At 48.1% G+C, this 15167-nt stretch overlaps 1 protein-coding gene across 2 annotated transcripts in view; it reads left to right on the top strand.

Moving 5' to 3' along the window:
* LOC148443033 (V-set domain-containing T-cell activation inhibitor 1-like) overlaps positions 1 to 14900 on the top strand; it is a 225188-nt gene extending 210288 nt beyond the window's left edge. For both annotated transcript variants that reach the window (XM_088463361.1, XM_088463362.1), the window contains exon 6: positions 10127 to 14900. The gene's annotated coding sequence lies outside the window, so the exon portion shown is untranslated. The remainder of the gene's footprint in view (positions 1 to 10126) is intronic.
* The last annotated feature ends 267 nt before the right edge of the window (positions 14901 to 15167 follow it).

Here is a 15167-nt window from a genome sequence, read left to right as displayed (position 1 = left end):
CTACCTTCCCTACTGTCTTTCTCTACTACCTTCCCTACTGTCTTTCTCTACTACCTTCCCTACTGTCTTTCTCTGCTACCTTCCCTACTGTCTTTATCTACTACCTTCCCTACTGTCTTTCCCTGCTACCTTCCCTACTGTCTTTCTCTAATACCTGCCCTACTGTCTTTCCCTGCTACCTTCCCAACTGTCTTTCTCTACTACCTTCTCGACTGTCTTTCTCTACTACCTGCCCTACTGTCTTTCTCTACTACCTTCCCTACTGTCTTTCTCTACTTCCTTCCCTACTGTCTTTCTCTACTACCTTCCCTGCTGTCTTTCCATACAACCTTCCCTGCTGTCTTTCTCTACTACCTTCCCTGCTGTCTTTCCTTACTACCTTCCCTACTGTCTTTCCTTACTACCTTCCCTACTGTCATTCCCTACTACCTGCCCTACTGTCTTTCCTTACTGCCTGCCATAATGTCTTTCCCTACTACCTGCCCTACTGTCTTTCCTTACTACCTGCCCTACTGTCTTTCCTTACAACCTGCCCTACTGTCTTTCCATACTACCTGACCTAGTGTCTTTTTCTGCTACCTTCCCTACTGTCTTTCTCTACTACCTTCCCTACTGTCTTTCCCTACTACCTTCCCTACTGTCTTTCCTTACTACCTGCCCTACTGTCTTTCTCTACTACCAGCCCTACTGTCTTTCCTTACTACCTGCCCTACTATCTTTCTCTACTACCTTCCCTACTACCTGCCCTACTGTCTTTCTCTACTACCTTCCCTACTGTCTTTCTCTACTACCTTCCCTACTGTCTTTCTCTGCTACCTTCCCTACTGTCTTTCTCTACTACCTTCCCTACTGTCTTTCTCTGCTACCTGCCCTACTGTCTTTCCCTGCTACCTTCCCTACTGTCTTTCTCTACTACCTTCCCTACTGTCTTTCCCTACTACCTTCCCTACTGTCTTTCTCTACTACCTGCCCTACTGTCTTTCCCTGCTACCTTCCCTACTGTCTTTCTCTACTACCTTCCCTACTGTCTTTCTCTACTACCTTCCCTACTGTCTTTCCCTGCTACCTTCCCTACTGTCTTTCTCTACTACCTTCCCTGCTGTCTTTCCATACTACCTTCCCTGCTGTCTTTCTCTACTACCTTCCCTGCTGTCTTTCCTTACTACCTTCCCTACTGTCTTTCCTTACTACCTTCCCTACTGTCATTCCCTACTACCTGCCCTACTGTCTTTCCTTACTGCCTGCCATAATGTCTTTCCCTACTACCTGCCCTACTGTCTTTCCTTACTACCTGCCCTACTGTCTTTCCTTACTACCTGCCCTACTGTCTTTCCTTACTACCTGACCTAGTGTCTTTTTCTGCTACCTTCCCTACTGTCTTTCTCTACTACCTTCCCTACTGTCTTTCCCTACTACCTTCCCTACTGTCTTTCCTTACTACCTGCCCTACTGTCTTTCTCTACTACCTTCCCTACTGTCTTTCTCTGCTACCTTCCCTACTGTCTTTCTCTACTACCTTCCCTACTGTCTTTCTCTACTACCTTCCCTACTGTCTTTCCCTACTACCTTCCCTACTGTCTTTTTCTACTACCTTCCCTACTGTCTTTCTCTACTACCTTCCCTACTGTCTTTCTCTACTACCTGCCCTACTGTCTTTCCCAGCTACCTTCCCTACTGTCTTTCTCTACTACCTTCCCTACTGTCTTTCTCTACTACCTTCCCTACTGTCTTTCTCTGCTTCCTTCCCTACTGTCTTTATCTACTACCTTCCCTGCTGTCTTTCCTTACTACCTTCCCTGCTGTCTTTCTCTACTACCTTCCCTGCTGTCTTTCCTTACTACCTTCCCTACTGTCTTTCCTTACTACCTTCCCTACTGTCATTCCCTACTACCTGCCCTACTGTCTTTCCTTACTACCTGCCATAATGTCTTTCCCTACTACCAGCCTACTGTCTTTCCTTACTACCTGCCCTACTGTCTTTCCTTACTACCTACCCTACTGTCTTTCCTTACTACCTGACCTAGTGTCTATTTCTGCTACCTTCCCTACTGTCTTTCTCTACTACCTTCCCTACTGTCTTTCCCTACTACCTTCCCTACTGTCTTTCATTACTACCTGCCCTACTGTCTTTCTCTACTACCTGCCCTACTGTCTTTCCTTACTACCTGCCCTACTGTCTTTCCTTACTACCTGCCCTACTGTCTTTCTCTACTACCTGTCCTACTGTCTTCCCCTACTACCTGCCCTACTGTCTTTCCCTACTACCTTCCCTATCTTTCACTACTACCTGTCCTACTGTCTTTCCCTACTACCTGTCCTACTGTCTTTCTCTACTACCTGCCCTTCTGTCTTTCTCTACTACCTGCCCTACTATCTTTCTCTACTACCTGCCCTACTGTCTTTCCTTACTACCTGCCCTACTGTCTTTCTCTGCTACCTGCCCTACTGTCTTTCCTTACTACCTGCCCTACTGTCTTTCTCTACTACCTTCCCTACTGTCTTTACCTGCTACCTGCCCTACTGTCTTTCCTTACTACCTGCCCTACTGTCTTTCCCTACTACCTTCCCTACTGTCTTTCCTTACTTCCTGCCCTACTGTCTATCTCTACTACCTGCCCTACTGTCTTTCCTTACTACCTGCCCTACTGTCTTTCCTTACTACCTGCCCTACTGTCTTTCTCTACAACCTTCCCAACTGTCTTTCTCTACTACCTGCCCAACTATCTTTCCCTACTACCTGCCCTACTGTCTTTCCCTACTACCTTCCCTACTGTCTTTCCTTACTTCATGCCCTACTGTCTTTCTCTACTACCTGCCCTACTGTCTTTCCTTACTACCTGCCCTACTGTCTTTCTCTACAACCTTCCCAACTGTCTTTCTCTACTACCTTCCCTACTGTCTTTCTATGCTACCTTCCCTACTGTCTTTCTCTACTACCTTCTCTACTGTCTTTCTCTACTACCTTCCCTACTGTCTTTATCTACTACCTTCCCTACTGTCTTTCTCTACTACCTGCCCTACTGTCTTTCCCTGCTACCTTCCCTACTGTCTTTCTCTACTGTCTTTCTCTACTACCTGCCCTACTGTCTTTCTCTACTACCTTCCCTACTGTCTTTCTTTACTACCTTGCCTGCTGTCTTTCCTTACTACCTTCCCTACTGTCTTTCCTTACTACCTTCCCTACTGTCTTTCCCTACTAACTGCCCTACTGTCTTTCCTTACTACCAGCCCTACTGTCTTTCCTTACTACCGTCCCTACTGTCTTTCTCTACTACCTGTCCTACTGTCTTTCCCTACTACCTGCCCTACTGTCTTTCTCTACTACCTGCCCTACTGTCTTTCCTTACTACCTGCCCTGTCTTTCTCTACTACCTGCCCTACTGTCTTTCCTTACTACCTGCCCTACTGTCTTTCCTTACTACCTGCCTTACTGTCTTTCCTTACTACCTGCCCTACTGTCTTTCTCTACTACCTGCCCTACTGTCTTTCCTTACTACCTGCCCTACTGTCTTTCTCTACTACCTGCCCTACTGTCTTTCCCTACTACCTGCCCTACTGTCTTTCTCTACTACCTGCCCTACTGTCTTTATCTACTACCTTCCCTACTACCTGCCCTACTGTCTTTCTCTACTACCTTCCCTACTGTCTTTCTCTACTACCTTCCCTACTGTCTTTCTCTACTACCTGCCCTACTGCTTTCTCTACTACCTTCCCTACAGTCTTTCTTTACTACCTTGCCTGCTGTCTTTCCTTACTACCTTCCCTACTGTCTTTCCTTACTACCTTCCCTACTGTCTTTCCCTACTACCTGCCCTACTGTCTTTCCTTACTACCAGCCCTACTGTCTTTCCTTACTACCGTCCCTACTGTCTTTCTCTACTACCTGTCCTACTGTCTTTCCCTACTACCTGCCCTACTGTCTTTCTCTACTACCTGCCCTACTGTCTTTCCTTACTACCTGCCCTGTCTTTCTCTACTACCTGCCCTACTGTCTTTCCTTACTACCTGCCCTACTGTCTTTCCTTACTACCTGCCTTACTGTCTTTCCTTACTACCTGCCCTACTGTCTTTCTCTACTACCTGCCCTACTGTCTTTCCTTACTACCTGCCCTACTGTCTTTCTCTACTACCTGACCTACTGTCTTTCCCTACTACCTGCCCTACTGTCTTTCTCTACTACCTGCCCTACTGTCTTTCCTTACTACCTGCCATAATGTCTTTCCCTACTTCCTGCCCTACTGTCTTTCCTTACTACCTGCCCTACTGTCTTTCCTTACTACCTGCCCTACTGTCTTTCCTTACTACCTGACCTAGTGTCTTTTTCTGCTACCTTCCCTACTGTCTTTCTCTACTACCTTCCCTACTGTCTTTCCCTACTACCTTCCCTACTGTCTTTCCTTACTACCTGCCCTACTGTCTTTCTCTACTACCTTCCCTACTGTCTTTCTCTGCTACCTTCCCTACTGTCTTTCTCTACTACCTTCCCTACTGTCTTTCTCTACTACCTTCCCTACTGTCTTTCCCTACTACCTTCCCTACTGTCTTTTTCTACTACCTTCCCTACTGTCTTTCTCTACTACCTTCCCTACTGTCTTTCTCTACTACCTGCCCTACTGTCTTTCCCTGCTACCTTCCCTACTGTCTTTCTCTACTACCTTCCCTACTGTCTTTCTCTACTACCTTCCCTACTGTCTTTCCCTACTACCTTCCCTACTGTCTTTCCTTACTACCTGCCCTACTGTCTTTCTCTACTACCAGCCCTACTGTCTTTCCTTACTACCTGCCCTACTATCTTTCTCTACTACCTTCCCTACTACCTGCCCTACTGTCTTTCTCTACTACCTTCCCTACTGTCTTTCTCTACTACCTTCCCTACTGTCTTTCTCTGCTACCTTCCCTACTGTCTTTCTCTACTACCTTCCCTACTGTCTTTCTCTGCTACCTACCCTACTGTCTTTCCCTGCTACCTTCCCTACTGTCTTTCTCTACTACCTTCCCTACTGTCTTTCCCTACTACCTTCCCTACTGTCTTTCTCTACTACCTGCCCTACTGTCTTTCCCTGCTACCTTCCCTACTGTCTTTCTCTACTACCTTCCCTACTGTCTTTCTCTACTACCTTCCCTACTGTCTTTCCCTGCTACCTTCCCTACTGTCTTTCTCTACTACCTTCCCTGCTGTCTTTCCATACTACCTTCCCTGCTGTCTTTCTCTACTACCTTCCCTGCTGTCTTTCCTTACTACCTTCCCTACTGTCTTTCCTTACTACCTTCCCTACTGTCATTCCCTACTACCTGCCCTACTGTCTTTCCTTACTGCCTGCCATAATGTCTTTCCATACTACCTGCCCTACTGTCTTTCCTTACTACCTGCCCTACTGTCTTTCCTTACTACCTGCCCTACTGTCTTTCCTTACTACCTGACCTAGTGTCTTTTTCTGCTACCTTCCCTACTGTCTTTCTCTACTACCTTCCCTACTGTCTTTCCCTACTACCTTCCCTACTGTCTTTCCTTACTACCTGCCCTACTGTCTTTCTCTTCTACCTTCCCTACTGTCTTTCTCTGCTACCTTCCCTACTGTCTTTCTCTACTACCTTCCCTACTGTCTTTCTCTACTACCTTCCCTACTGTCTTTCCCTACTACCTTCCCTACTGTCTTTTTCTACTACCTTCCCTACTGTCTTTCTCTACTACCTTCCCTACTGTCTTTCTCTACTACCTGCCCTACTGTCTTTCCCTGCTACCTTCCCTACTGTCTTTCTCTACTACCTTCCCTACTGTCTTTCTCTACTACCTTCCCTACTGTCTTTCTCTGCTACCTTCCCTACTGTCTTTATCTACTACCTTCCCTACTGTCTTTCCCTGCTACCTTCCCTACTGTCTTTCTCTACTACCTGCCCTACTGTTTTTCCCTGCTACCATCCCTACTGTCTTTCTCTACTACCTTCTCTACTGTCTTTCTCTACTACCTGCCCTACTGTCTTTCTCTACTACCTTCCCTACTGTCTTTCTCTACTACCTTCCCTGCTGTCTTTCCTTACTACCTTCCCTGCTGTCTTTCTATACTACCTTCCCTGCTGTCTTTCCTTACTACCTTCCCTACTGTCTTTCCTTACTACCTTCCCTACTGTCATTCCCTACTACCTGCCCTACTGTCTTTCCTTACTGCCTGCCATAATGTCTTTCCCTACTACCTGCCCTACTGTCTTTCCTTACTACCTGCCCTACTGTCTTTCCTTACTACCTGCCCTACTGTCTTTCCTTACTACTTGACCTAGTGTCTTTTTCTGCTACCTTCCCTACTGTCTTTCTCTACTACCTTCCCTACTGTCTTTCCCTACTACCTTTCCTACTGTCTTTCCTTACTACCTGCCCTACTGTCTTTCTCTACTACCTTCCCTACTGTCTTTCTCTGCTACCTGCCCTACTGTCTTTCTCTACTTCCTTCCCTACTGTCTTTCCCTACTACCTTCCCTACTGTCTTTTTCTACTACCTTCCCTACTGTCTTTCTCTACTACCTTCCCTATTGTCTTTCTCTACTACCTGCCCTACTGTCTTTCCCTGCTACCTTCCCTACTGTCTTTCTCTACTACCTTCCCTACTGTCTTTCTCTACTACCTTCCCTACTGTCTTTCTCTGCTTCCTTCCCTACTGTCTTTATCTACTACCTTCCCTGCTGTCTTTCCTTACTACCTTCCCTGCTGTCTTTCTCTACTACCTTCCCTGCTGTCTTTCCTTACTACCTTCCCTACTGTCTTTCCTTACTACCTTCCCTACTGTCATTCCCTACTACCTGCCCTACTGTCTTTCCTTACTACCTGCCATAATGTCTTTCCCTACTACCAGCCTACTGTCTTTCCTTACTACCTGCCCTACTGTCTTTCCTTACTACCTACCCTACTGTCTTTCCTTACTACCTGACCTAGTGTCTATTTCTGCTACCTTCCCTACTGTCTTTCTCTACTACCTTCCCTACTGTCTTTCCTTACTACCTGCCCTACTGTCTTTCTCTACTACCTGCCCTACTGTCTTTCCTTACTACCTGCACTACTGTCTTTCCTTACTACCTGCCCTACTGTCTTTCTCTACTACCTGTCCTACTGTCTTCCCCTACTACCTGCCCTACTGTCTTTCCCTACTACCTTCCCTATTGTCTTTCTCTACTACCTGTCCTACTGTCTTTCCATACTACCTGTCCTACTGTCTTTCTCTACTACCTGCCCTACTGTCTTTCTCTACTACCTGCCCTACTATCTTTCTCTACTACCTGCCCTACTGTCTTTCCTTACTACCTGCCCTACTGTCTTTCTCTGCTACCTGCCCTACTGTCTTTCCTTACTACCTGCCCTACTGTCTTTCTCTACTACCTTCCCTACTGTCTTTACCTGCTACCTGCCCTACTGTCTTTCCTTACTACCTGCCCTACTGTCTTTCCCTACTACCTTCCCTACTGTCTTTCTTTACTTCCTGCCCTACTGTCTTTCTCTACTACCTGCCCTACTGTCTTTCCTTACTACCTGCCCTACTGTCTTTCCTTACTACCTGCCCTACTGTCTTTCTCTACAACCTTCCCAACTGTCTTTCTCTACTACCTGCCCTACTATCTTTCCCTACTACCTGCCCTACTGTCTTTCCCTACTACCTTCCCTACTGTCTTTCCTTACTTCCTGCCCTACTGTCTTTCTCTACTACCTGCCCTACTGTCTTTCCTTACTACCTGCCCTACTGTCTTTCCTTACTACCTGCCCTAATGTCTTTCTCTACAACCTTCCCAACTGTCTTTCTCTACTACCTTCCCTACTGTCTTTCTATGCTACCTTCCCTACTGTCTTTCTCTACTACCTTCTCTACTGTCTTTCTCTACTACCTTCCCTACTGTCTTTATCTACTACCTTCCCTACTGTCTTTCTCTACTACCTGCCCTACTGTCTTTCCCTGCTACCTTCCCTACTGTCTTTCTCTACTGTCTTTCTCTACTACCTGCCCTACTGTCTTTCTCTACTACCTTCCCTACTGTCTTTCTTTACTACCTTGCCTGCTGTCATTCCTTACTACCTTCCCTACTGTCTTTCCTTACTACCTTCCCTACTGTCTTTCCCTACTACCTGCCCTACTGTCTTTCCTTACTACCAGCCCTACTGTCATTCCTTACTACCGTCCCTTCTGTCTTTCTCTACTACCTGTCCTACTGTCTTTCCCTACTACCTGCCCTACTGTCTTTCTCTACTACCTGCCCTACTGTCTTTCCTTACTACCTGCCCTGTCTTTCTCTACTACCTGCCCTACTGTCTTTCCTTACTACCTGCCCTACTGTCTTTCCTTACTACCTGCCTTACTGTCTTTCCTTACTACCTGCCCTACTGTCTTTCTCTACTACCTGCCCTACTGTCTTTCCTTACTACCTGCCCTACTGTCTTTCTCTACTACCTTCCCTACTGTCTTTCCCTACTACCTGCCCTACTGTCTTTCTCTACTACCTGCCCTACTGTCTTTCCTTACTACCTGCCATAATGTCTTTCCCTACTACCTGCCCTACTGTCTTTCCTTACTACCTGCCCTACTTTCTTTCCTTACTACCTGCCCTACTGTCTTTCCTTACTACCTGACCTAGTGTCTTTTTCTGCTACCTTCCCTACTGTCTTTCTCTACTACCTTCCCTACTGTCTTTCCCTACTACCTTCCCTACTGTCTTTCCTTACTACCTGCCCTACTGTCTTTCTCTACTACCTTCCCTACTGTCTTTCTCTGCTACCTTCCCTACTGTCTTTCTCTACTACCTTCCCTACTGTCTTTCTCTACTACCTTCCCTACTGTCTTTCCCTACTACCTTCCCTACTGTCTTTTTCTACTACCTTCCCTACTGTCTTTCTCTACTACCTTCCCTACTGTCTTTCTCTACTACCTGCCCTACTGTCTTTCCCTGCTACCTTCCCTACTGTCTTTCTCTACTACCTGCCCTACTGTCTTTCCCTACTACCTTCCCTACTGTCTTTCCTTACTACCTGCCCTACGGTCTTTCCTTACTACCTGCCCTACCGTCTTTCTCTACTACCTTCCCTACCGTCTTTCTCTACTACCTTCCCTACCATCTATCTCTACTACCTGCCCTACTGTCTTTCTCTTCTACCTGCCCTACTATCTTTCTCTACTACCTGCCCTACTGTCTTTCTCTACTACCTGCCCTACTATCTTTCCCTACTACCTGCCCTACTGTCTTTCCCTACTACCTTCCCTACTGTCTTTCCTTACTACCTGCCCTACTGTCTTTCTCTACTACCTGTCCTACTGTCTTTCCCTACTACCTGCCCTACTGTCTTTCTCTACTACCTGCCCTACTTTCTTTCTTTACTACCTGCCCTGCTGTCTTTCCCTACTACCTTCCCTGCTGTCTTTCCCTACTACCTGCCCTATGGTCTTTCCTTACTACCTGCCCTACTGTCTTTCCCTGCTTCCTGCCCTACTGTCTTTCTCTACTACCTGCCCTACTGTCTTTCCCTACTCCCTGCCCTACTGTCTTTCTCTACTACCTGCCCTACTGTCTTTCCCTGCTTCCTGCACTACTGTCTTTCTCTACTACCTGCCCTACTGTCTTTCCCTACTACCTGTCCTACTGTCTTTCCCTGCTACCTGCCCTTCTGTCTTTCCCTTCTACCTGCCCTACTGTCTTTCCCTACTACCTGCCCTACTGTCTGTCCCTACTACCTGCCCTACTGTCTTTCCCTACTACCTGTCCTACTGTCTTTCCCTACTACCTGCCCTACTGTCTTTCCCTACTACCTGCCCTACTACCTGTTGTACTGTCTTTCCCTACTACCTGCCCTTCTGTCTTTCCCTACTACCTGTCCTACTGTCTTTCCCTACTACCTGTCGTACTGTCTTTCCCTACTACCTGCCCTGCTGTCTTTCTCTACTACCTGCCCTACTGTCTTTCCCTGCTACCTGCCCTACTGTCTTTCCCTACTACCTGCCGTACTACTTGTCGTACTGTCTTTCCCTACTACCTGCCCTACTACCTGTCGTACTGTCTTTCCCTACTACCTGCCCTTCTGTCTGTTCTTACAACTCAGCTACTTTGCTTTAGAATATAGACTCAATAAATAATGAATATTCTGTATTTTCTTCTACAGGTATCATAAACCATTTCTCCCATTTTTTATCTGCTCTTCCGGAACCTGGAAAACCAAAGATATTTCAGTTTGGACCTTTATTCTGCCAGGAGTGAGCGTAAAGCTGACATTTCTCTTGTGTTTTATAAGAACTCTATATATAACTAACGTTGTCCAATCTCTGGGAAACTGGCTACAGAGTTACATTTGGGGAAATGTAAAAGTCTTTAGATAGAGACAAGAAAAACATGTAATTGTATCTAGAAAGACTTGTGTCCCACCAGTATTACCTACTTGGTCCATGTAAGAGATAATAAGAGTCTGGAAACTGAGAACAACACAAAGGATCCAACATGAGCTGGACAGAGACCTCTGTGCTCCTCCGTATGCTACAGCTCTGACACTTAGTAATCCAGAACATGACATGGACAACAGCCACTGGCCCAGAGTCTCCTTAATTATGTTCCATTAGAGCACAGTGATGTAAATTGTTTCCACAGCAGTACAGAGTACATCAGGATAGTGATGTGTCAATGAGGACAGGGCTGCATGTGACAGGGGCAGGGACATAATGTGAGGAGGGGAATGGAGGCAGCAAGAAGCCACAGACTGAGAGTTCTATAGTGGGAGGAGCAGGGTCCCCAGCAGCACATAGTAGAGGTGATAGGCTATTGTCACACTGATACAGGAAGCAACAGTCTGAGAGTTCTATAGTGGGAGGAGCAGGGTCCCCAGCAGCACAGGGTAGAGGTGATAGGCTATTGTCACACTGATATAGGAAGCCACAGACTGAGAGTTATATAGTGGGAGGAGCAGGGTCCCCAGCAGCACAGGGTAGAGGTGATAGGCTATTGTCACACTAATACAGGATGCCACAGACTGAGAGTTATATAGTGGGAGGAGCAGGGTCCCCAGCAGCACAGGGTAGAGGTGATAGGCTATTGTCACACTGATATAGGAAGCCACAGACTGAGAGTTATATAGTTGGAGGAGCAGGGTCCCCAGCAGCACAGGGTAGAGGTGATAGGCTATTGTCACACTAATACAGGATGCCACAGACTGAGAGTTATATAGTGGGAGGAGCAGGGTCCCCAGCAGCACAGGGTAGAGGTGATAGGCTATTGTCACACTGATATAGGAAGCCACAGACTGAGAGTTATATAGTTGGAGGAGCAGGGTCCCCAGCAGCACAGGGTAGAGGTGATAGGCTATTGTCACACTAATACAGGAAGCCACAGACTGAGAGTTATATAGTTGGAGGAGCAGGGTCCCCAGCAGCACAGGGTAGAGCCAGTGGCGTAAATTCAATCCAGACGCCTGGTGTCAAGTTATAATTTGATGCCCTCCGTCACAGCTTCTGACACTGTAATGTAGCATTTCGCAAGCAGATACATCCGCAGTTGCACACAGAATATAGGCGTGCTATGGAGTGAGAGAGTTGTGGGTGAGGGGGCGCCGGAGAGGTCACACTGACAATAGAAGCTGCTGAGGAGCAGCAACACCAATGAGTAGGGACAGGCTATAGATAGACGGAGACGGCAGCTGATGGTCTGACACGGAGCTCTCCCATAGTGTATGGTGGCTTCTCAGGTGCCGGGAAGGGGTGCCATGTATTGGGCGGCCATAACGGTACACTCCGGGTACATAGTTACAGCCCTAAGTGGGGTGAATATGTTGAGGGCAATGGAGGAGGTTCCCCTTCAGTGCTGGAGCCCGGCGGCAGGAGCCTCCAATGTCTCCCATAGTTCTGCCCCTGGGAAGAGCTGATTGGTTATTGTCACACTAATACAGGAAGCCATGGTCTGAGAGTTATATAGTGGGAGGAGCAGGGTCCCCAGCAGCACAGGGAAGAGCTGATTGGTTATTGTCACACTAATACAGGGCGCCATGGTCTGAGAGTTATATAGTGGGAGGAGCAGGGTCCCCAGCAGCACAGGGAAGAGCTGATTGGTTATTGTCACACTAATACAGGGCGCCATGGTCTGAGAGTTATATAGTGGGAGGAGCAGGGTCCCCAGCAGCACAGGGAAGAGCTGATTGGTTATTGTCACAATGATACAGGAAGCCATGGTCTGAGAGTTATATAGTGGGAGGAGCAGGGTCCCCAGCAGCACAGGGAAGAGCTGATTGGTTATTGTCACACTAATACAGGAAGCCATGGTCTGAGATTTATATAGTGGGAGGAGCAGGGTCTCCAGCAGCACAGGGAAGAGCTGATTGGTTATTGTCACACTAATACAGGGCGCCATGGTCTGAGAGTTATATAGTGGGAGGAGCAGGGTCCCCAGCAGCACAGGGAAGAGCTGATTGGTTATTGTCACAATGATACAGGAAGCCATGGTCTGAGAGTTATATAGTGGGATGAGCAGGGTCCCCAGCAGCACAGGGAAGAGCTGATTGGTTATTGTCACACTAATACAGGGCGCCATGGTCTGAGAGTTATATAGTGGGAGGAGCAGGGTCCCCAGCAGCACAGGGAAGAGCTGATTGGTTATTGTCACACTAATACAGGGCGCCATGGTCTGAGAGTTATATAGTGGGAGGAGCAGGGTCCCCAGCAGCACAGGGAAGAGCTGATTGGTTATTGTCACAATGATACAGGAAGCCATGGTCTGAGAGTTATATAGTGGGAGGAGCAGGGTCCCCAGCAGCACAGGGAAGAGCTGATTGGTTATTGTCACACTAATACAGGAAGCCATGGTCTGAGAGTTATATAGTGGGAGGAGCAGGGTCTCCAGCAGCACAGGGAAGAGCTGATTGGTTATTGTCACACTAATACAGGGCGCCATGGTCTGAGAGTTATATAGTGGGAGGAGCAGGGTCCCCAGCAGCACAGGGAAGAGCTGATTGGTTATTGTCACAATGATACAGGAAGCCATGGTCTGAGAGTTATATAGTGGGAGGAGCAGGGTCCCCAGCAGCACAGGGAAGAGCTGATTGGTTATTGTCACACTAATACAGGGCGCCATGGTCTGAGAGTTATATAGTGGGAGGAGCAGGGTCCCCAGCAGCACAGGGAAGAGCTGATTGGTTATTGTCACACTAATACAGGGCGCCATGGTCTGAGAGTTATATAGTGGGAGGAGCAGGGTCCCCAGCAGCACAGGGAAGAGCTGATTGGTTATTGTCACACTAATACAGGGCACCATGGTCTGAGAGTTATATAGTGGGAGGAGCAGGGTCCCCAGCAGCACAGGGAAGAGCTGATTGGTTATTGTCACACTAATACAGGACGCCATGGTCTGAGAGTTATATAGTGGGAGGAGCAGGGTCCCCAGCAGCACAGGGAAGAGCTGATTGGTTATTGTCACACTAATACAGGGTGCCATGGTCTGAGAGTTATATAGTGGGAGGAGCAGGGTCTCCAGCAGCACAGGGAAGAGCTGATTGGTTATTGTCACACTAATACAGGGCGCCATGGTCTGAGAGTTATATAGTGGGAGGAGCAGGGTCTCCAGCAGCACAGGGAAGAGCTGATTGGTTATTGTCACACTAATACAGGGCGCCATGGTCTGAGAGTTATATAGTGGGAGGAGCAGGGTCCCCAGCAGCACAGGGAAGAGCTGATTGGTTATTGTCACACTAATACAGGGCGCCATGGTCTGAGAGTTATATAGTGGGAGGAGCAGGGTCTCCAGCAGCACAGGGAAGAGCTGATTGGTTATTGTCACACTAATACAGGGCGCCATGGTCTGAGAGTTATATAGTGGGAGGAGCAGGGTCCCCAGCAGCACAGGGAAGAGCTGATTGGTTATTGTCACACTCATGTTGGGAGATTGTGACGTTCACATGTTTGTTTTCTTTTTACTGATTTGTATTTGCACTATGGCGACTTTATTTGCAAAGATCTAATTTGAGGAACCAAGTGAATTTTGTTACTTACATGAGCAGAAGTTGTACTAGCCTCACCTTTATTAATCTTCTTTTAGGGAGGTTCCCTTTTACATTGTGTGCAATTTTTTGGAACCTTTTCATTTACTGATAGCTCTGCAGATCAATGCCCTGATTCTGGTGCCCTGTAACATTATAATGCTGATGTGTTCTGCAGAGCATTTCTTATTTGGAAACCAGGACTAGCCACCAAAATTCATTTGTCATTTTGAACATCTGTACTCAGATGCATGCAACTAATTTCTTACAGGAACCCCGCTGCCCCCTGTCCTCACTTCAGCTGCCCCCTACCCTCACTTCAGCTGCCCCCTGTCCTCACTTCAGCTGCCCCCTACCCTCACTTCAGCTGCCCCCTGTCCTCACTTCAGCTGCCCTCTACCCTCTCTTCAGCTGTCCCATACCCTCACTTCAGCTGCCCCCTACCCTCACTTCAGCTGCCCTATATCCTCACTTCAGCTGCCCCCTGTCCTCACTTCAGCTGCCCCCTACCCTCACTTAAGCTGCCCTCTACCCTCACTTCAGCTGCCCCTACCCTCACTTCAGCTGCCCCCTACCCTCACTTCAGCTGCCCTATATCCTCACTTCAGCTGCCCCCTGTCCTCACTTCAGCTGCCCCATATCCTCACTTCAGCTGCCCCCTACCCTCACTTCAGCTGCCCCCTACCCTCACTTCAGCTGCCCCATATACTCACTACAGCTGCCCCCTACCCTCACTTCAGCTGCCCCCCTACCCTCACTTCAGCTGACCTATACCCTCACTTCAGCTGCCCCATATCCTCACTTCAGCTGCCCCCTACCCTCACTTCAGCTGCCCCCTACCCTCACTTCAGCTGCCTCCTACCCTCACTTCAGCTGCCCCCCTACCCTCACTTCAGCTGACCTATACCCTCACTTCAGCTACCCCCTACCCTCACTTCAGCTGCCCTCTACCCTCACTTCAGCTGCCCCATACCCTCACTTCAGCTGCCTCCTACCCTCACTTCAGCTGCCCCATATCCTCAGTTCAGCTGCCCCATATCCGCACTACAGCTGCCCCATACCCTCACTTCAGCTGCCCCATATCCTCACTACAGCTGCCCCCTACCCTCACTTCAGCTGCCCCCCTACCCTCACTTCAGCTGACCTATACCCTCACTTCAGCTGCCCCATATCCTCACTTCAGCTGCCCCCT

The sequence above is a fragment of the Taudactylus pleione genome, unplaced genomic scaffold (genome assembly GCF_031769625.1).
Source record: "Taudactylus pleione unplaced genomic scaffold, aTauple2 ptg001349l, whole genome shotgun sequence".
Classification (NCBI taxonomy): domain Eukaryota; kingdom Metazoa; phylum Chordata; class Amphibia; order Anura; family Myobatrachidae; genus Taudactylus; species Taudactylus pleione.
Note: the sequence above shows the minus strand (reverse complement) of the source record. Positions and strands in the feature narration are given on the sequence as shown.